Genomic DNA, 23,019 nt, shown 5'->3' on the forward strand with positions numbered 1-23,019 from the left:
ACCCCCATCGTTCTGCCCGGACACTGAGGTCCAGCTCCGAGGGCCTTCCCGCTGTTCCCGCACTGCAAGAAGTGAGGTTACAGGGAACCAGGCAGAGGGCCTTCTCGGTAGTGGCACCCACCCTGTGGAACACCCTCCCATCAGAAGTCAAGGAAATAAACAACTGTCTGACTTTTAGAAGACATCTGAAGGCAGCCCTGTTTAGAGAAGTTTTTAATGTTTGATGTTTTACCGTGTTTTTAATATTCTGTTGGGAGCCGCCCAGAGTGGTTAGGGAAACTCAGCCAGATGGGCGGGGTATAAATAATAAAGTTGTTGTTGTTGTTGTTGTTGTTGTTGTTGTTGTTGTTGTTGTTGTTGCTGCTGCTGCTGCTGCTGCTGCTGCTGCTGCTGTTGTTGTTGCTGCTGCTGCTGTTGCTGCTGTTATCTGTCAGGCACTCCTCTGTCCTATCCCGGCCAGCTCCCCACACCTCAGGACCCATGACAACACATTGCAGAAACTCGCAGAGTCAAACCACATATCTCCAGTTAAATTATTTCCAGCAGTACCACAGGGATGGAGCCATGCCTGAAACTTTGCAGAGTACCTGGCAGTCAGAGCAGACAATAGTGACCCAGGTGGAGAAATTCTGTCCCTATGTCCAACTCCAGCAGCGGGTTTGCTGATTTACTTTCTACAGATCTGTATTGCAAGGCACAGGAGATGCCACCAGTGGTCTGACTCAGAACGGAGGCAGCTTTATAACAAATTGCTGTGTGTGTACACACATCCCAATGGCAGCTTCCTGTGATCTCAGCTGGGCACTGCATCACACAACCAAGTGCTCATTACAAGAAAGCGACCTTTTGCCTTGATATACCAGCGAACACACCATAGGAAGTCAGTGTGGAGTTTGCAGACTTTAGCATGGACTGGCAAGCTTTGGAATCAGAATCTCTGGCACGTACCCACAAAAATGTTAGAGCTATCAAGGTGTGCCCAGAATAGTAAAGTTATTGGGGAATACATTGTTTTGAAATCTCAATGCAGAAGACAAGGCAGCCTTTCAAACACTTAACATTCTCAGCTATGTTGGGGCCCTGGGTGATTGCATTTCCTAGTGATTTGCAAAATAACAGAGGGCTGTGTCTGCGGAAGGCAACAGGAATGTGCTCGGATGCTCAGCTAAGATCTCCAGCTGTGTGTTTTCCGAAGCACATTCCTTCCACCAAGATCACCTTCCCATTACAGCCTCCCAATGTGGCACCCTCTTCAGATGATGGCACCCTCTGTGAAAAGCAGTACATCACACCATCTCTTTCTTAGCCAGTGCCCATAAATCTATTTGCCTATTTAACCATCCATCCAGTCACCATTGGCAAAGGATACATGACAGAGTTCCATGGGTAAGACAGATAGGTCCCTGCCACAAGGATCAAACAAATCTTAAGATCATCACATTTTAGAGTTGGGGCCTTGGCGGTCTTCTAATCTGACTCCCAGTAAAATGCAGGGAGCTTCCAACTACAGCAAGGATGGGGAACCTCTCAGTGTTGTTGGACTACAATTCCCATCAGCTGCAGGCCGAACGGTGAATGGCATGGGATGATGTAGTTCAGCAGCATCTGGAGGGCCAAAGATTCCTCAGCCCTGTCCTAACATTTAGCCAAAATCTGCTTCCCCACAGCTGATTTCTTATTGACCAGTTTCTTACATTTATACACCACCTTTTCCTCTAAGGTGCTCCAGGCGATGTGAAGGGCTCTCCCGCTCCTCAATATCCTCAGCTTAGGCTGAGAGGCAATCATCTGCCCAAGATCACCCTGTGAGCCTCTTCAGGGCTGCTATACTGTATGTCCGGAATTTCCTGAAAATGTCCTTGATTTGTCAGTCAAATTTGGGCGTATGTTTTTTGACCACATTTTCACTTTCTGAAATTTTCTGACCACATTTTCACTTTATGAAATATGGCAACCCTAGCTTCTTGGCCAAGTGGGGATTTGAAGGTCTCCCAAGTCCTAATCTCACACCTTAACCACCACACCACACTAGCTTTCAGTTTTCACCCGCAACAAAAAGGGAATGGGAGTGGGAGGGAGGAAAAGAAGGAGGGAAAGGTGGTGAGGGAGAACGAATGTGGGGGAAATATATGTCAGGGATAGCCAACAGGTAGATCGCGATCTACCGGTAGATTGTGGGGTGCCTGTGGTAGATCGTGGTAGATTGTGGGACCCCTTCCACCACCCCCAGAAAACAACTTTGAGCTCCCAAAAAAAGGTCAACAACTTTGACTTCTCCGAAAAAGCTCAACAAATCTGACTCTCCTCCCAAAGCTCAACAACTTTGATTTCCCAAAATAAAAGCTCAACAACTTTAACTTTCTAAAAAAAGCCCAACAACTTTGGTCAATCCAGTGGGTAAATCACTGCCAGCTTTTTTATAGCGGGAGTAGATCACAGTCTCTTGGAAGTTGCACAAGCCTGATACATGTCTTTAAAGCTTGATCACATTTGGAAAAGTGGGTTATAAGAATGTTTCAGTAAATAATAAAGTTGACATTGAAGGTTTTGAACTCCACCCTTATTGACTTTTAAAGCTTTGTGTTCTGTTACAGGTTAAAACCAGCCTTCCCTAACCCAGCACCCTCTAGATGTTCTGGACCATTGTCCCTGGTCATTGGGCATGCCGGCTAAGACTGATGGGTGTTGTAGTCCAAAGTATCTGGGCAGCACCAGCTTGGAGAAGTCTGGTTTAAATTGATTTTTTGTGCTTTCTTTTTCTTTCCTGTTTTGTAAACTACTTTGGAGTTCCTTGTTAGGGCAGGAAGGAGGTAGGAAATTGGTTCTTACAAAGGGCAATGGACACAAGCAGTGTTGTGGCTCAGTCCTACACGTGCATATAGCGAAACTACTCTTGCCTAGCTCTCCTCCCCAGAATGTCTTCTGTCCTGTTAGTCCAGTATAAAGCCTGGGATGGGCTGGCCTGCAATTAAACTGGAATACTTCTAGCAAGGATGGAGGAATGTGTCTACTCAAAGCTTGCATCTACCCGTGCAGCAGAGTGGTGTGGAAATGAGAAGGCAGAATGGATTGTGCCAATTCAGATTGCAGATGGAGGATTGTTTTCTTGTATTTTAAATGCTTGCCTGTGGGAAAACTCACTGCAAGGAGAAAAAATGCACACGGTGAAAGCTGGGAATGTTTGCTCTGATGTGCTTGCTTTTTTACCTGTAGGGTTTTTTGTTTTTGTTGTTTTTTAGTGGGAGCATATTGTAAAAATATGGGAGCATCCCCACCAAAGCACTCTTCAACAACTACTGTAATAGTATAACTTCTCACAAAGAATCCTGTGAACCTTAGTTTGTCATATGTGCTGACCTCACAGAGCTATACTTCCCAGCACCCTTCGCAAAGTATGTTTCCATGTATAGCAGTGGACTGCTCTACGAAGGAATCAGAATGAGTTGGCAAAGCCCTGAAGTGGTAGAATAGACTGTGCCACTTCAGACTGCAGGTTTGGAATCACATTAATAATAATAATAATAATAATAATAATAATAATAATAATAATACAGTGGTACCTCTAGATATGAACGGGATCCGTTCCGGAGCCCCGTTCGCATCTAGAGGTAAACGTAACTAGCGATGGCACATCTGCGCACACGAGCGTCGCTTTTTGTCGCTTCTGCGCATGACCTCATTTTGAGAATCTGCGCATGCGTAAGCGGCGAAACCCGGAAGTAACACACTCCATTACTTCCAGGTTGCTGAGGAGCGTAACTCGAATGCGCTCAACTCGAAGCATATTTAACCCAAGGTATGACTGTAATAATAATAATAATAATAATAATAATTTATTCTCCGCCCATCTGGCTGGGTTTCCCCAGCCACTCTTTTAGAAATGTTTTCCTTAAAAATATATATATTTTTAATCCTTGCAGGTCGAAAATCAGCACAACAGGCATAAGGCTGCTCTTTTTTTCCTTCCTGATGTGCTAGCTTAAAAAAAAAAATATCCAGGGAATTTTTTTCAGTTAAAGAAAAAGATGGGACATTAAAAAACGTTATCACCCAAGTCCAAAAGAATATAGTTCATTCTACCACCTCAAGATCTTGCCAGCTCCCTCTGATGCAGATGTACACCAGGTTCAAAAAGAAATGAGAATGGATGGGATTCATAAAGGCCGTTTGCATTGCATTAATGGCTTCACCTAATGTCTCCATCAACCCCATTTTCACACTGACTTTCCTTTGCATGATCTTTCATATCTGCCTTGCACAACTGGCAACAGGAACATCATTGCTCAGATCGATACCGCTGGGTGAGAGCGCTGGTAAGCAAAGTTCGACTTAACCATTTCCACCTCTTCCTTCTACTGTAAAAACTCATGCATATATATTTTTGAAGGGTGGGGAAGTTTACAACTACTTTTGTTATGTTGTAGTTATGTATCTTTCTCATATTGCAAGCCGCCTTGAGCATGCTTTGAAGCGTAGAAAGGTGGCATGCAAGTAAAATTATGCATGTGCAGAGAGTTCTGCCTCCACTATTGGAGACAGAATGCCATCTAGTATACTGGCAACTAGGAATCACAAGTTCTTACCAAGGAAGTGGTGGGAACAAAGCACAACTCTTTGGGCTTCAGCCAAGTTGTTACTCACGCTGCACTCTTTCAACATGTGTATATGGTGGTTTTTTTAAAAAAAAGATAATTTAGCAGGGAATTTGTTGAGTCAGCAGCTGCTGCTCCTCCCTGTACATGACTTTGCTGTGTGCTTCCCTTCCTCCCAACTGATATGGGAGGATTTAGAGCTGTCAGGACTTGACATAGCAAAGGGTTGGTCTACAGCTTTTTTTGGATCATTCTCATTGATAGAAACTGTGCTAGACCTGCTTTTGCTGGGGAGTGGAGGAAATGTTTCTCAAACCAGGGCTCTCATCAACAGAGGCCCTGGCCCCTCCAGAGGTATTCCAACCACCTATTATTGTCACTCAAAAGAAACTGAACCATTTCTGCTAGGGTGTACCTATAGTGGTACCTCGGGTTAAGTACTTAATTCGTTCCGGAGGTCCGTTCTTAACCTGAAACTGTTCTTAACCTGAAGCACCACTTTAGCTAATGGGGCCTCCTGCTGCCGCCGCACCACCAGAGCACAATTTCTATTCTCATCCTGAAGCAAAGTTCTTAACCTGAAGCACTATTTCTCGATTAGCGGAGTCTGTAACCTGAAGCGTATGTAACCCGAGGTACCACTGTACTTGCTTGTGTGAACAAAGGTTTCAGAAAGCAATCTCTTGGGTCTCTATAATGGGCGGGCTAATAGATAATGAGTGATGACTGCAGTCTCAGACGGCTGCAACAAGAGACTTTGTATTTGTGGTCCACAAATACAAAGTCTCTTGTTGCAGCCGTCTGAGACTGCAGTGGGCATCGCTTGGAAACACAGCTCAGTAAAGGCATTTCTTAAGGCAGCTGGTGAGAGTTTGGTCAGATAACGAGCTCTAAAATGCTCTGTTCTCAAAAGTGGGTACCAAGGGGGGAATTTGTTGTTTCTAATCAGTTGCAAGGCCCTTCTGAATTCTATCCAGAAGAGTCCATCCCTTAGTTGACATTTATTCAAGGTCAAAGCAGAGTTTAGTTCTGGAAAATAATAATAGTCTACAATATCTTGACAAGCTGCTTTCCAGAGTTGGGTATCATCCAATTCCATAAAGCACAGAGCAGGAAAAGGCTCAGTAGGCAAAGTAGCATTTTTTTTAAAAAAAGCATTTTAACTGAGCGCAGTCCGCTCTTGCCTTAATTGTTGGCCACCTGGATTAGGTGCAATAGAACTGGAGCCAAAATAAAACATTTTTAATAGTTCTTCCAATTACTAAATTGAGCAGGTGGCAGTCTGCAGTCTGCAGTGCCGATCTACCTTTCTGCTGTGCTTAGGGAAGGAGGAAATCCCAGAGCCAGAGGAGCTTGGGGGGGAAAGACTTCACCAAAGGATGAGGAAAGGAGAGTTAATGTCACATTTGACCAGGGGTGGGAGAGTCTTTGCAGGCCAAGAACCAGCTGCTGGAAGTCTATGACCATGAGGCGCATTTACACAGGCACTTTCTTGATTCTGTCCCCTGCTTTTAAGTGCTGTATTGTTTTAACGGTACTGTTTTATTTGTATTTTAATTGGGGATGTTTGTTTATGTTAAAACATGTATCTACTACTTAATATTTTAAAAATCTCTCAATGGTATACAGTCTCCAAGTGGTGATTTTAACTGTTTATATTTTAATGATGAGTGTAACTTGGTTTTTATACTTTGTAAACTTATAGAAAAAAGCTATGTAAAAGCTATGGTTTTCCCAGTAGTGATGTATGGAAGTGAGAGCTGGACCATAAAGAAGGCTGATCGCCGAAGAATTGATGCTTTTGAATTATGGTGCTGGAGGAGACTCTTGAGAGTCCCATGGACTGCAAGAAGAACAAACCTATCCATTCTGAAGGAAATCAGCCCTGAGTGCTCACTGGAAGGACAGATCGTGAAGCTGAGGCTCCAATACTTTGGCCACCTCATGAGAAGAGAAGACTCCCTGGAAAAGACCCTGATGTTGGGAAAGATGGAGGGCACAAGGAGAAGGGGGCGACAGAGGATGAGATGGTTGGATAGTGTCTTCGAAGCTACAAACATGAGTCTGACCAAACTGCGGGAGGCAGTGGAAGACAGAAGTGCCTGGCGTGCTCTGGTCCATGGGGTCACGAAGAGTCGGACACGACTAATCGACTAAACAACAAAACTTATAGAACACAGACCCTCCAAGTGTTTCTATTTTCCAGGGACAGTCCTGGACTTACAGAAGCCATCTTACTTTCCGATTTGATCTCAGAATGTCCCTCTTTTCCTTAGGACGTCTCAATTTTCTTCAGAGAAATGTTGGAGGGTATGGTAGGATGTCCCTATTTTCATGGGGGAAATGTTGGAGGATATGGAGTTATCCAAACCCACCCACCCCGAGCCATCTGAAGGCAGCCCTATGTAGGGAAGCTTTTTTGATGTTTAATATTTTGTTGCGTTTTTATATATGTTTGAATCTGCCCAGAGTGGCAACCAGTCAGATTGGTGAGGTACGAGAACACCATTGGAGGGCATGAGAACACCATTTTGGCATTAATAGATAGCAGCAAGAGCAACAACAATATTAATTTTAATATTAATAATGATGATGAAGATATTCATCAAAGAAAATGCAAATGGATCTTGGCCAGGTTAAGCTTCTGAAAATACAGGAAAGAAAATCACCCTTTGTACTTGCAGATTCAAAGCTATGAAGTTGGTGGTGGTGATGGTTATATTTCCACGAATAAAAAGGTGCACATAATGTCTTTGTTTTCAATGAATGGGACGCGGGTGGCGCTGTCGGTTAAACCACAGAGCCTAGGGCTTTGCCGATCAGAAGGTCGGCAGTTCGAATCCCTGTGACAGGGTGAGCTCCCGTTGCTTGGTCCCAGCTCCTGCCAACCTAGCAATTCGAAAGCACGTCAAAGTGCAAATAGATAAATAGCTACCGCTCTGGCAGGAAGGTAAACAGCGTTTCCGTGCACTGCTCTGGTTAGCCAGAAGCAACTTAGTCATGCTGGCCACATGACCCGGAAGCTGTATGCCGGCTCCCTCGGCCAGTAAAGCGAGATGAGCACCGCAACCCCAGAGTCGTCCACGACTGGACCTAATGGTCAGGGGTCCCTTTACCTTAACCTTTTAATTGACAGAGTCTGTTCTACATGTCAGTTACATTCAGCATGAGACATCGTTGTCATAGGCATCATAGCTATGTAGCTGGTTGATCTATTCTGAGCACATCGTTATACCATTAAAAAGAATTAGGAACCTGAACTTGAAGTATCCCACTGGCTGCCCTCCACAACTAGCCTTTTCCTCTGTTATTGACACCATTTGTTCTCACGCACCCCCAACTGTTTCACTGAAGTGTTTTCCCAGTTGTTCGTCCCCCCCCCACTTGCCCCCTCCTTTCCCTCTCTTTCATGCGCAGGTTTTCAAGCCCTGCATGCATAGACGAGCAAAGAGCAATTGTGTCACCTGGTAAGAGCGATCTGCGACGTTGGTGACGTGCTCAGTAATGCTGTGATGCCCTGCCTGTCTGAATTGCCCGCCTGTACACTGCCATGACCTGTTCTGCAAGGTGTCCTCTTATGCTGTTGCTTACTCAACACCTTAAAAAAAAATGCTATATGCACTACTACTACACCAATCCCTAGCAGAAAGTAGATAGATAATTTAAATTTCCTTTTTTAGTGCGCCTAAGTGCATGAGCAGAAAAAGGAAAATAATGCTCCAGGTTTTTTTACAAACACTATACTGTAGCTTGGAACAAGAGCTGCAGTTGTAATGGTTCTACAGCACCCAGAAGGCACCAGGAGATTGTGGGTCTTTCGAGAAATACCCAAAGTTGGGGAATCCATGCCATGGAAGGTTAGAGTATCTCTTTTGTTGCCGGCATTCTGATGCTGTTTGAAACTGTCCACTCCAACTTTTGATTTCTTGGCTGCTTAGCTTTTATTGTTTTAATCTGGCCTTCATATTTTATTGATTCTTCTGTGTATTTCTGTTTTTTTGATAATCTCATTCTTAATCAAAAATATTTGATGATTATGGATGATATCCAACTATATTGGGTGGAAACTCTATTTTAATGGGTCTATTCTGATTGACGTCGGATAGCACTTTATATTTTATTCTTTTATAATAGGGATAAGGAACTTGTGACCCTCCAGATGTTCCTGGACTGCAACTCCCATCACCCCTAGCCAGCATGGTCAGTGCTCAAGGATGATGGGAGTTGTAGTCCAGCAACATCTTGAGGGCCACAGATTCCTCATCTCTGATTTATAAGTATATTTAGAAACCAATTGGTTAAAAAAAAAAAGCATAGCAGGGAACAAATCATTAGGATATCATACAATACAGAACAAACGACCAACACTGGATAAAATTAATTCCCTACTAGGCAAAACAAGAAAAAATAATAACCAGGCGATGCAGAATTGTAGGTGTCTATCTGATTTGGAACAGCGTCGCACAGAAACTATGCCAAAGCCTCAGTTCATGTAGAAACTATGATAACATATTTGTTGTTAGTTGCTTTGGACATCTGTTCTGTAGGGGAGAAGTGAGGTGTACAATCTCCTTTAAGTAAATAAATGAACAAATAAATAAAGCAGAGTGGCAGAATTCATGTTGGTGGGGGAGATGTTCTTGCTGCACTTGTGTGCAGAGATGTTTGTTCAAAAAGAAGAAGAAAATAAATTGCACAGTGATTTAATGCACTGATTCACTTGTGCCTGTGACCTACCTGCACAGGGAGCAGGGGAAGAGGTTTGTGAAGGGAATGGTCTGAAGGCTCATGAAGCCAACATCATGTTGCAGCTAAGCAGGTCTGGGTCTGGTCAGTTCCTATGCCACTATGGGTTCTACAACAGAAGGGAGGCAGGATATCAATGCAAGACAATAAATACAGTGGTACCTCAGAAATCGAACGGAATCCACTCTAGAAGTCCGTTCGACTTCCAAAACATTTGGAAACCAAGCCACAATTTCTGATTGGCTGCAGGAAGCTCCTGCAGCCATTCGGAAGCCGTGGAAGTCACGACGGATGTTCCATAGAACGTTCGCAAACCAGAACACTCATTTTGCAGGCTTTGGGAGCCAAAACATTCGACTCACAAGGCCTCTGGGATCCAAGGTACAACGGTAAAGTCTACTGGCTGCTATTGCAGCACCTAATTTTACTGCAGCCGCAGGATGGGCAATGTGGAATATTAACATGGGAAATGGTGCAATGGTATGGTTCTGGCCTACCCACCCAGTCTATCTCTTTTTTAAAAAACTACGGTTCACTCAATATCCATTTCCTAGAAGTGGACAGCCCACATAACACTCTGGCAAAGTCCCCAATACATAACTGGTTGTCTGGCAGGGAGACTGGGCAGTTATAGCAGTAATTATCCATATGGCAGCCCCTGCTCCCAAGTTCTGTAGGAGGTTTGTCTGCCAACTGCTCCTGCCTTGTGTTTTTGTAGCTTGGTGAGAGTCTGGGGTGGAGTTGTCCAGGAACAAACCACAGTTAAGGAAGGCTGCTGGGTTCATACATAACACCATGCTATACTTAAAACAAAGCAGGATTTATAAGTCAACAACAAACCATGGCTTCAGGTGATTATGGTTTATTGGGAGTAAGCAAATCAAAGTTAAGACACTGAGCAGGGTTTCACACATAGCAGTAAGCTATTGTTCAGTCAACGATAGTCCGATAAACCATGGTTTAGTGTTATGTGCAAATTCCTAGCAACCATTATCTTCGTTTTTCTGCTGATAGACCATTATTATTATTATTATTATTATTATTATTATTATTATTATATTACCACCCTTCAGCCAAAGGTCCCAGGGCAGCTTACAACATTAAAACACAATATTAAAAACGGTTTAAAATAACTTACAATCACAAAAATAAATCAGGTCTTAAATATGTACACCTCAAGTGTCAAAAGCCAGGGTACAGAGGTGCGTCTTCAGTGGAAGTTGTATGAGGGTACCAGACATACCTCTGTGGGGAGAGAATTTGACATCTTTGGGGCTGCCGCCACCTGAGCCTCTGGGGGGCGGGTACTAGAAAGAGAGCTTCCTCTGCCAATCTTAGCAACGAAGTGGGCATATAGTTGGTATTTCGGATATTTGGGACCCAAGTTATTTAGGGTTTTAAACACTAATGTAAGCACCTTGAATTGGGCCCAGAAATGAACAGCAGCCAATTCAACTCTTTTTAAAGCAGTGGTTATATGAGGTCTAAAGGGAACCCTACCCCAAAATCTGGCTGCCACATTTTGGACCAATTGCAGCTTCTGAGTCGTCTTCATGAGCAACTCCACGTTGAGCTTTAAGATCTGACGCAACTGAATTCCAATTGCAAAATGGGAGCAGAGCTACTCAGAAAGAATAACAACTTTGCGAGGGGGGAAAAATCAGTAAGATTCAGAAGGTGCTGGTGTTAGTTGTTTTATGATACAAACAGAGAAGTTGAGAAACCCATCGTGGTTTCTGTTTTCAGGATGGAGCACAGACACAGAGGGGGAAATGGAGACATCAGAAACTACGAAATCTGCCCAGAGAATCTAGCAGCCTCTCAGCAGACCCGAACATGAAGCACTGGCCAGACTAGAAGCTTAGTTATAATGGCAGACCTTGCTGCAATCCTACACTCTCTTAGCTGGGAGTAAGCCCCATTAAACTCAAAAGGGGCTTCTCAGGTGGACATGTGTAAAACTCTCAGGTGAACATGTGTAAGACTTCACTGAAAATGGTCAAGGCATCTTAAAATGTAGGGACAGTGTACCATCCTTCTCCTTGTCCCAGGCTCGCTTAAAATATAACTTTTGTCAGAGGAAAATTGGTTCCCTGAATTAAATCTGGGTTGGGGACCAGGGATAGAGCTACATAATACAAAGTACAGTGGTACCTCGGGTTACATACACTTTTGGTTACAGACTCCGCTAACCCAGAAATAGTACCTCGGGTTAAGAACTTTGCTTCAGGATTAGAGCAGAAATCGTGCTCCGGCGGCATAGCAGCAGCAGGAGGCCCCATAGGCGCCGACTCCATGGGGCCTGAGGGGGCCCGAGCCCCCTCAAAAATTTGTTTGGGGGGGCTCTGCCCCCCCAATAATTTAAAAAAATTATTAGTTATATTATGCTTTGTAAAATCACAAAATTATGTTGGTATTTTTTATTTTCCTTGTTTGACGATAGTTACCTTTTAAAATACATTCAGTAATGAGTTAAAACAAAGCCACTCCCGATCTAGAGAGGGGGTGGGGTTGCGGGCTCTCGACCCATCAACAATCTCGCGGGGCTGGCGTCAGCCCGGCGAGAAGCGGGGATTCCCCCTAGCTCATTAATATTCACCGCCCACGGCGGCAGCCAATCGGCTGCCGCAAAGGGCGGGCCCTCACAGGTTCACTTAAGGTCGGGGCAGCCCGGGGCTCGCCCCTTTCGTTCCCCCAGCAGCAGCGGTTTGGAGATCTTGGCCCCCCCCCCCAATATTTTTTATAAGTCGGTATGGGCCCCCGCCCCCCCCCCAATATTTTTTATAAGTCGGCGTCCCTGGGAGGCCCCGTTAGCTAAAGTGGTGCTTCAGGTTAAGAACAGTTTCAGGTTAAGAACAGACCTCCGGAACGAATTAAGTACTTAACCGAGGTACCACTGTACACCCAACACACATCACTCTCCAGCCCCAGCTCAATAATCCTGGAAACTGTGGTTTGATAAGGATTTGGGGGATCATAGCTCTGTGAGGGCTCTCTGATTCAGGTCTGGTTTAAAGATAAGCATGCATAAAAATGGAGAGCAGGAGAAGGAGCCTTGAAGTTGCCCCTTAAGAGGCAGCATCACCTGGTCAGCAGTCGGAGAGGGCATGCAAGTCGCTTCGCACCAGCCTCTATTATGGTGAGATGGATTGTTTTGTATTTCTCTTTACATGATAGCCATTATTTCTGAATCCGCATATGTGCACATACATTTCCATATGCAAATTGGTGGGATCTTTCGCCCTCTTTTAAAAGTGATTTTTTTTTGGCAATGCGTAACTAGTCACTCAACTAGTAGCTGGCTGGCTCACTGAGATTCACAGCTGAGTGGAGATTTGAACACAGATCTCCCAAGGTCCTAGTCTCGCACTGTAACTCCTACCAAAGGAACAAGCTACTCCAGTGAAGCCATACCACATCTTTGCTGAAATGTCAAATCATTATGACAGAGAAGTTACTTTTTCACATGTAGAGAGCTGACTGCATTTTCCTTGCCACACAATGCCTCGCTCACTCCCAAATGTGACAACTTCATGATTTATTTATTTTTAAACCGTGCTAGAGCCTAGCAGAGTTGCGAAAGTTAGCATGGCGTTAGACCATGCTCTATATTTGGGATGGGGAAGCTGCGGCCCTTCAGATGTTGCTAAACTACAACGCCCATCATCCCTCAGCCTTGACCATGCTGGCTGTGGCTGGTGAAAGTTGTAGCACAGCAAAATCTGGAGGGCCCCAGGTTTCCCATCCCTCCTCTGCAGTCGCCAACAACCACATGTTCCCCTTGTTCCTTCCAAAATGACCCATCTATATCTAATGCAGCGTTGTTGCTTTTCTAGTTTTCTTGCAGCCTGCTTTTGAATTATGGTGCTGGAGGAGACTCTTGAGAGTCCCATGGACTGCAAGAAGGTCAAACCTATCCATTCTGAAGGAAATCAGCCCTGAGTGCTCACTGGAAGGACAGATTGTGAAGCCGAGACTCCAATACTTTGGCCACCTCATGAGAAGAGAAGACTCCCTGGAAAAGACCCTGATGTTGGGAAAGGTGGAGGGCACAAGGAGAAGGGGACGACAGAGGACGAGATGGTTGGACAGTGTTCTCGAAGCTACTAACATGGGTTTGACCAAACTGCGGGAGGTAGTGGAAGACAGGAGTGCCTGGCGTGCTCTGGTCCATGGGGTCACGAAGAGTCGGACACGACTAACTAAACAACAACAACATATCTAATGCAGCATTGTTGCTTTTCTAGTTTTGTTGCAGCCGTTTGAGGTTTCAGGCTGCGGGCCACGTGCCTCTGTGTCTCATTCTGCAGCACTTTCTAGAGCAAACAGCAGCCTAAAGAGAAGACAGCAAGGAGCTAGAAACTTGGCTGCTAGTTTCACTTAACTTCCTTGCGGGGTATTTTCAGTTTTAAGATGAGTATGTTTCTTTTTCAGCATAACATGTAATCGGAAGCAAAAACATGCCTTTCCTAATGACACAGGGCTCTGGTGGTGCAAAACCGATACAAAGTTCAAGATTTGTATTAGGTAGAATACAAAAGTGAAGGAGTCACAGGGACTGGAATCCCCCAGGTCATTTTAGCCAAAATGAATACCCAGAAGCAATCTGGAAGCCAAGGAAGGTGGCCTAAAACCAGCATAATTTAGCCATCTGCACCTTATGTTTAAAGCACTCTTATACCACTTGAAGGGACGTGGGTGGCGCTGTGGGTTAAACCACAGAGCCTAGGACTTGCCGATCAGAAGGTCGGCGGTTCGAATCCCCGCGACAGGGTGAGCTCCCGTTGCTCGGTCCCTGCTCCTGCCAACCTAGCAGTTTGAAAGCACCTCAAAGTGCAAGTAGATAAATTGGTACTGCTCCGGTGGGAAGGTAAATGGCATTTCCGTGTGCTGCTCTGGTTCACCAGAGGTGGCTTAGTCATGCTGGCCACATGACGGAAGCTGTATGCCGGCTCCCTCGGCCAATAAAGCGAGATGAGCACCGCAACCCCAGAATCGGTCACGACTGGACTTAATGGTCAGGGGTCCCTTTACTTTTTATAACACTTTAAACCGTCATGGCTTACCTCAAAGAATCCTGGAAGCTGTAGTTTTGTTCTGGGAGTTGTTAGGAGGCCCCCTGTTCCCTCACAGAGCTACAATTTACAGAGTGGTTTTGTGGGAGGGAAGTATATAGCTCACCGGTGTGTGGAGTAATTGATAAAAGAATTGGCTGGATCCCTAGACCCAAAGCATGGGGCTAAACACACAGACAGCCCCCAGCAGAGTTTAAAAGTCACAAAAGCAAGCAGCAATATAGCGTAGGGCTGTAGCTCTTGCAGGGCAACAGGGCAACTCCTAACAACTCTCAGCACCTTTAACTACAGCTCCCAGAATTCTTTAGGGGAAGCCATGGCTGTTTAAAGTGGTATGATAATGGCCATGGTCCCCCCTGCCAGCCCAGATGACAATCTGAGGAAGGGTAATCGCTCAGTTGCAGACCATCTGCAGAAGTTCCCAGGTTTGATCCCCGGGATCACCAGATAGGGTTGAGGAAGACCACTGTCTGAAACCCTGGAGAACCACTGCCAGTCCGCAAGGACAGTACTGAGCTAGGTGGACCAATGACCAGACTTGGCCTAAGGCATCTTCCAATGGTCCTATAATCTGGGCTTGGCATTCTTGGCCAATTTCATTTCCCAGACTATCCCTATGGGCAGCCACCACATAGAGAGTGTAGTAGTGCATCGTTGCTGCAGTGTTGGCTCCTATCAGGACTGCAGCCCAGCCCCCTGTCCCCTGCCCTCTTCAGTGAATGGGCACGCCGCCACCCCCCCCCCCCAATCTCAGCCAGGATTGTTTCCATGAGAGTCACCCTCTGCTTCCTTCCCCTTCTCTCTAGCTCCATCGCATCGCAGCTTCTGCTGTCGTGATGGCACAAACCACATTAAACGAGTCCTCTGGTTTCTTTGTGGTGACAAGTGCAATATCTATTAGCAGCAGTAGCTGTGGCTCATTTTATCATATTTCCTAGCCCTGAGTCACCATGACTGTTGAGTGGCTTAACCCTGTACGTACCAAGTCCTGGAGGTGTCTACAAGGAAGGAAAGGAGCAGGAAGGAGGAAGGCCAGGAGCAACATGGTGGAGAGGCATCTGTGAGTGGGTTCCATGCCTTGCCAGTTCAAAAGAGGCTCACTACTACTTTGAGGCACATGTAAAATGCATTTGATCTGTTTCTGTTCCATAAACCAGGACTCTTCTGGTAAGATTGAGTCTTCCATAAACACATTTTTAACAATGAGTCTGGAAGTGACTGTGGAGGCCAATTATAGATCCACACATCCTTCCACAGTGGGGACATACCATATTTTTCGCTCTATAAGACACACCAGACCATAAGATGCACCTAGGTTTTGGAAAAGGAAAACAAGAAAAAATATATTCTGAATCCCAGAAGCCAGGACAGCAACCAGGATCACTGCACAGCGATCCTGCTAGCTGTTCTGGCTTATGGGATAGCCACGCACAGCCTCTCCTGGGTAGCAGGATGAAGGCTCCCCTTGCCTGGGAGAGCCGTGCTCCCTTTAAAGAGGACACGGAGTGTGTATGCGGCTCTTGGGGGCTTTTCAGGGAAAAGCCCCCAAGAGCCACACACACGCTCCACGCGGCTCTTTAAAGGGAGCGCTGAGCAGAGCCTCCCGCCTGCATTCGCTCCATAAGATGCACACACATTTCCCCTTACTTTTTAGGAGGGGAAAAGTGCATCTTATAGAGCGAAAAATATGGTAGGTTTCTGCAGCCCTACAAATGTTGTCAGGCTCCAACTCTCATCAGTTTCAGGCAGCATGGCCAAAGGTCAGGGTCAGGGATGATGGGAATCATAATCCTGAACCTCTGGAGGTTTGCAGGTTATCCAACCCTGCTATAAATCTCAAGACAAAGTGATTGGTGCCAACGTGGATGTATTCAAAAGAAGTTTAGGCGAACTCATGGAGCATCAAGCTATCAATGGCTTCTAGCCTTCTAGTCCTTCCTCCATGGCCAAGATGCAATGTGTATCCCTTCTTTGCCTCAATAAAGATTGATTCCTTACTCTCAGATAAGAGCCTCTGTTCTCATGGTCTAGGCAGAAGCCAGGGCAAATGGGATGGTAGTGGAGGCTCTCTCAATAGGACAAGGATCCCACTGAGAGCAACTTGCCCAAAGGACCTGCAAAACCGGCAGCTAGCTCTGTGTGCAAGGGTTTCCTTCTGCATTTTTCAACAATCCACGTGGCATTTGTTTTGCATAGCTTGTCCTTGAGGCTCTGCTTATATCACAGGGATGAGCAACTTGGTGCCCTCCAATTCCCATCAGCCTCAGCCAGCATGGCCAATGGTCAGGGATGATAGCAACTGTAGTCTGCCACATTAGCTAGCACTGTTGTGAGGATGTCACAGTTCCCCAGTACAGTGGTACCTCGGGTTACATACGCTTCAGGTTACATACGCTTCAGGTTACACACTCCGCTAACCCAGAAATAGTGCTTCAGGTTAGGAACTTTGCTTCAGGATAAGAACAGAAATCGTGCTGTGGTGGCGTGGCGGCAGCAGGAGGCCCCATTAGCTAAAGTGGTGCTTCAGGTTAAGAACAGTTTCAGGTTAAGAACGGACTTCCAGAACGAATTAAGTACTTAACCCGAGGTACCAGTGTACTCAAACCATAATATTTTGCTCTTGGAATACGCAGCTCTTCTCTCAAGGTTCCACACTTGTTGCTGTTGTGATTGCCCACATGAAACGTGGTTCCTCTGGTGTCACAAACACCCTGTCTCATTAGCAAATCAGCCCACCTGCCGCTCACATTTTGATGATGTGAGCTCCACCTTTCCTGTAAAGGACCACACTATCTTACAGAGATATTGTCTGAACAGAATTTTTTGTTCTATTTTTCAAATGCCGTCTGCTCTGTCCTCCTCAGTCTAAAGACAGGACCCTCCTCTTCCCTGATAAAACTCACACAGCCTACACCACAAACGTGCCACAAGCACCGTGATATCACTGCTGTGTAGGCAAGTGTCAGTGTCTAGATAACAAGGTGGTTGTACTGAAAGGCAAATTTCCACTTCCCACATTTCAAAAACGAAATGTGGCCAGAAGTTCTGCGAATGGTGACGTTGTCAGCTGTGAGGCAGAGCTAGCCTAGGTCCCAGCTACATCTCAAAGGCTCCCCTGTCTTCATTTACTTCCTTTTATTTCAAAGCGGTAGACTGGCAGAAGAAGGAGAACAATTTAGTTTTTGGGGCGACCACTAGGATGACCAGAAGCAAAAGAGAACAGGGCTCCTACACTTTTGACTGATATGTAAAATAAATAATTCAGCAAACATTCCCACTTCTATACAACTACTAAAGGGCAGGAGCTCTGCCCACCTCAGAGATCACGTAAGTTTCCAAAGGGAGTCTCAGGCGTCCCTATAGTATGATGCAACAATAACTAGTTCATCCTCATATTTCACATTTCATATTTTGATATGTTGATTTACACACATGTACACACACAAAGTTTAAGAGCTTAGGAATCTGCCTTGGAGCAATTCCTTCCATTGGTCCATCCAGCTTTTTTAATCTCTTTTGAGTTTACTGCTAATTTAAATTGTCTTTAAGTGTTTAAACTACTTGTTTTTGCCCATTTTATTGCTCATTTTAATTCATTGCAATCCGCTTAAGGTTTTATTGCAATCAAGCCTTATATAAATTTTGATAAATGGATAAATAGCTCCATATTGTCAACACTGATTGGCAGCGACTCTCTGGGGTTTCATGCAGAAGTCTTTGTCCCGCTCAACTTGGAGATGCCTGGGATTGAATCTGCGACTTTGCTGTAAACCAGTAACAGGACTCTTAGGTAGCACACAGCTTAATAAAAAGCACGAAAATGAAAACAAAACTACCCTTGGAAACCGCAGCCCAAAAAAACCCAACAATACTAAAATAATCCAGCAAAGCTATGAAACAAAACAAAAACCATTATCTGCCCACATCCTCAAGCCATTGCAGGGTTTCAGTACTGAGGGTCCCCCAAATATACTGAAACCGATGCTCAAATCTTCGCCTCCAAATGAAGGTGGAAAATTGGGGCAGCCATTTTGGTAAACCCCACCATAAAAGATGCTGAATGAAAAGTTTTCACAAAGTGATAAAACGATGTTCTTTTTGGTAGTGGGTGCACTGCTCTGGGGAGGGCATTCCAAATTCAGCATGCCACAACTGCAAAAAGAGGTTTTTTCCTGTTGACCCACCTGCCAGACCTGAACTTTTAAGGCCCTATCTACATTATATATTTACATATCTGCCAACTGTCCTGGGGGAAAAAATGGCATCCTATTTATTCTTGTGAGAAGATGGCGGCCAAAATGGCCACCGCAATTTTGTGCAATTTCAGGCCATACTCTCGCCCTGGGGGAGGGAAGCACTTTTTCAGGGAAGTGACCTTGCATGGCATCCCAAAACGCGCATTTTTTGGCGCCATGTCTGAAAAAGTGCGTTTGTGGGGGGTGCGATCTCACATGGGTCACATGACTCACACAGGCCCCAGAAGATAGCACCCCACTTCGGGGCTGCTTTATACTAGACTAGAGGGTATGTATTTAAAGTACTATCATACTATTTTAAACAGTCATGGCTTCCCCTAAAGAATCCTGGACGTGGTCGTTTTTTAAGGGGGCTGAGAGACCCCTATTTCCGTCACAGAGCTACAATTCCCTGTGGTTTAACAATCAATCCTTCTTCTCAGGGAACACTGGAACTGTGGCTTGTTAAGGATTGCCAGAAATTCTGTCTTGTGAAGGATAAACCACAGCGGCCATAATTCTTTTGTATATTTTGTATGTACAATATATACAGGTGTATATATATAGTTTTAATGTGATCCCATTGAGATCCCAAGATGAAATTTTGCAGGTAGCTCTTAGAAATATTAAATAATCAATGCCTTTTTTTAAAAAATGTTGTATCACATTATTATTATTTTTAAAAAACTTTTTTTAAATTTTAAATTTTGTAACTTAAATTTAAAATTCAAAGTAACTCTATCATGTGACATATCATATTGAAGCCCATGAAGTTCTAAAGAGATTTGTATTTTTAGTTTTGATGTATCTCAATTCTGGGCTGAGCTTTTAAGGTTTTTGTGTAGTCCGGCAAGGCCAAAATTGTCTGTGTTTTTTTAATTCCAAACCCTCATAACTCAAAAACGGGATGAGATAAAAAAAAAAATAGATTTCAACTTAGTTTTGATCATTCAACAAGTGTACAAAATGTTAAGAAAATTGGATGACATGAAGTAAAAAAAGCTGGATCACTTGATATGGAATGACCCCGTTGTGCTTTAAATATATCATGTGTACACAGCCTTCGATGCCAAACAAAGACCTTTCTTTGTTATTCCCAGAGGCTTTGTACATTTTTATCTCCAGGCTTTGACCTTGTTATATAACTGCGTCTTTTGAAACAAGCAAATAAATAAATAAATAAATAAATAAATAAATAAATAAATAAAGGATTATGTATTCTATTTCATTGCACTGATCTGATTGTTTCTATATTTTCTCTGCAAAGCACTCTGGGAATCATGTTGGCTGAAGAACAATAAGGAATTGTTCACAACAACAACAAAAGTGTGAGTGTATGGTTGATTGTTATTATTGGCATCCGTCTGTCTCTGGAAACAATGGAGGAGTATGCCTTTGCAAGTGAAGTCCAAGTGTTGGACAGTTGCAACGCCAGCTGTGGCTGTAGAGATTGATGCGGGAAAGACATGTTTTGTTGCAGCTGGGGCAGGTGAAGGCGTCTGGTTGCGTTGCTACAGATGCACCATGGCGTTTCTCTGCTCTGCGCTCCACCCAGCGGTCATTTCTCCTCTGGCCACTGCTATGGATACACAACCTGATTGTCTGTCTCCAGGCCCTGCGGTTGTCTGTGAGGGATTCCCACACGGCAGGTTTAATGTTGCCAGCATTCATGTCACATTCGCAGACATATGAAAGGACTTTGAAAGTCATCTAATCTTCCTTGCTGTATTATACTGTATTGTTTTAATTAGTGTTTTTATAGTTGTTTTGATTTTGTGTGGAGTGCCCTACCTGGGTGGATGGAGCAGCCAAGTAATTTCGTTGTCCCCAAGAGGGGGCAATGACAATAAAGATGTTGTTGTTGTTGTTGTTGTTGTTGTTGTTGTTGTTGTTGTTGTTGTTGTTATTATTATTATTATTATTATTATTATTGTTATTATCATCATCATCATCATCATCATATTTGTAACACAGAGCTCATATCCGTCAACTGTCCCAGGGGGGAAATGGAACAGTCCCGTATTTTCTTGTGAGAGAACAATGCTCCCAATGGCCGCTGCAATCTCTTGTCGCACTCTCGCCCCCAGAAGGGTCTTTTTTCAAGGTGGTGATATTATGCAGTGCCCCAAAACATGCATTTTGGGGCACTGTGCCCCCCAAAAAGCGTTTTTGGGAGTCCGCAATCTCATGCAGGTCATGTGACTCACACATGTAACTCACCCAGAAGATGGTGTTCCAGTTTGGGGCCGCTTCATATTGCAGGGTATGAGAGTTGGCCTGCCAACGGGCCTGGTCCCCAAAGCCAGTAATCACAGAACCAGAGCAGCACACTCGGTGCTGTTGGGCTCCCTCCGTCCCTGAACATTGGCCATGCTGGCTGGAGTTGCGCTTAGAATAGAGCTGGCACATGTAAAAGTGCAGGAAGAAGGCTTTTTAGTCATTATTACTGAGTCATGGCTCCTTGGCGCTTCAAATACCCTGAGGGAAGAGGGGCTGCCCCCACTGATTTCAGTGAGGAGGACAGCTGGTTGAATTAAGTGCGCAGAGGCAGAGGAACCCAGTGAACAGCAGCAAATTTAAGAAATAGCCTTAGAAAGTCTGTGCAGACCCTTTCTAGTTTCTAGTTTAGCAGACGCTGGGCATATATTTTCAGATTCTGTTATTTGTGCGCGGGGAAAAGACAGCTGCCTGCTTCTGGGCAACCACATCCACGCAGATTTCTGGATCTCGTGATTATACAGTAGAACGTATAAGACCAAAGAAGGTGACTAATTTCCCAGCTTGCATACTTAGGGAAACTTCCCATAGTACTGCATGATTTGAACCCAGCACCGCAAGTTAATGTGAACTGCAGTTAGTGGAACTTGAACCAGGACTCGTTCCTTTTTAAAATGAACTTTCTAAACTCTGGCATTCATATGTACATAAGCAACCGTTCTTGCTAATAAACTGCGGGTGAGGCAAAAGAGGGCCCAATCCACATACAGTGGTACCTCTGGTTACGTACTTAATTCGTTCCACAGGTCTGTTCTTAACCTGAAACTGTTCTTAACCTGAAGCACCACTTTAGCTAATGGGGCCTCCCACTGCTGCTGTGCCGCCGCCGCTGCCACCGCTGCCACACAATTTCTGTTCTCATCCTGAAGCAAAGTTCTTAACCTGAGGTATTATTTCTGGGTTAACGGAGTCTGAAGCGTATGTAACCCGAGGTACCACTGTACTGTACACTGGGCCGAGGAAACCCTGTTAGCACCCCATAGCTCAAAATAAGCTGGCAGCTGGAGTTTGTGTCCCTCTTTTCCCCAACCCGAAAATTCAGCCTAATCTTGCATCTATATATGTCTATCAGCATATACAAATTTTATGCAGATTTGCACCATCGGCCTGTGCGGGACAGGAAGGGGGCAAAAGTATCTTATTCATCTGGTTCGACAAGGAAAGGCATGGTTGGCCTTTTAAAAGCAGGAAAAACACACGGTTGGGAAGACCTGGGCTTAACGCGTCATCTCCATGTGTTCTTGCGTAGGAAATGGTTAAACAAGAACGGTGGACTCTGCTCTCCTGCCCTTGTGCTCAGCGCAAGAGGTTTCTAGCAACAAGGTGTGTGCGCACGTGGCAGATGGGTGAAGCCAGGTATGCTTGCCACATGCCACAAAGCAGGGATGGAACATGGAGGCAGCTGCTGCCCATTCAAGGCCAAAATGTAAAGGTGTAAAGGTGAGGGAGTCACCTTGCTTAGGGCACAAGGACTTTTATCAACTCAGCGGGCTTGTTGTTGCTTTTCCCTTCAGTGACAGCAGATTTCATACACCTCAGTCGTTTCTCGGGTGCTTAGGAATAACCAAAAAAAGAAGAGAGGAACCAGTAAAACAGGTCTCTGTGACCTCTTGATGGAACAGCTCCAGCTGGCCGTGAGTCACATATACAACTTACCCACTCCAGGTCTAGCAGGCGCTACCAGGCGACCTTAAAAACCTGCCCCAGGAGAGGAGGACTGCCAGGCTCACAAATGGCAAAGAAAAGAATTCAGCCCTGTTTGGGGTGGTACTTGAAGAATCAGGCGTCTGGTTTTCTTCTTGATTTGGCCTTGTACCTTCATGCCCATGTAGCAGCTATGTGCATCTTTTACCCAATTTAGATGGGTGCACCAGCTGCTCCTGCTCCTGAGGTCAGGTGGGGCGACGGCAACTCATGCCTTAGTGACGTCTAGACTGGATTACTGCATGGGGGGGGGCTGCCTTTGGAACCTTCAGCTGGCCCAGAAGGCAGTAGCAAGGAATGTGATGTGTGCTGGCCTCGTGAGACAATAGCATGCCTATCCAGAGCAATTCAAAGACTTGGTAATCACCTTGAAACTCCTAAGTGGCCTGG

At 45.0% G+C, this 23,019-nt stretch overlaps 1 long non-coding RNA gene across 2 annotated transcripts in view; it reads right to left on the reverse strand.

Moving 5' to 3' along the window:
• Positions 1 to 23,019, reverse strand: part of LOC310850004 — a 102,142-nt gene that overhangs the window by 60,211 nt on the left and 18,912 nt on the right. The window contains exon 1 of one of the 2 annotated variants that reach the window (XR_014567190.1): positions 9,330 to 9,412. The exons of the other annotated variant lie outside the window; for it this stretch is intronic. This is a non-coding gene — a long non-coding RNA (uncharacterized lncRNA). Of the gene's footprint in view, positions 1 to 9,329; positions 9,413 to 23,019 lie in introns of those variants that run through there. 2 annotated transcript variants of the gene reach the window in all.

This window comes from Podarcis gaigeae, assembly GCF_964106915.1.
Source record: "Podarcis gaigeae genome assembly, chromosome: 8".
Classification (NCBI taxonomy): domain Eukaryota; kingdom Metazoa; phylum Chordata; class Lepidosauria; order Squamata; family Lacertidae; genus Podarcis; species Podarcis gaigeae.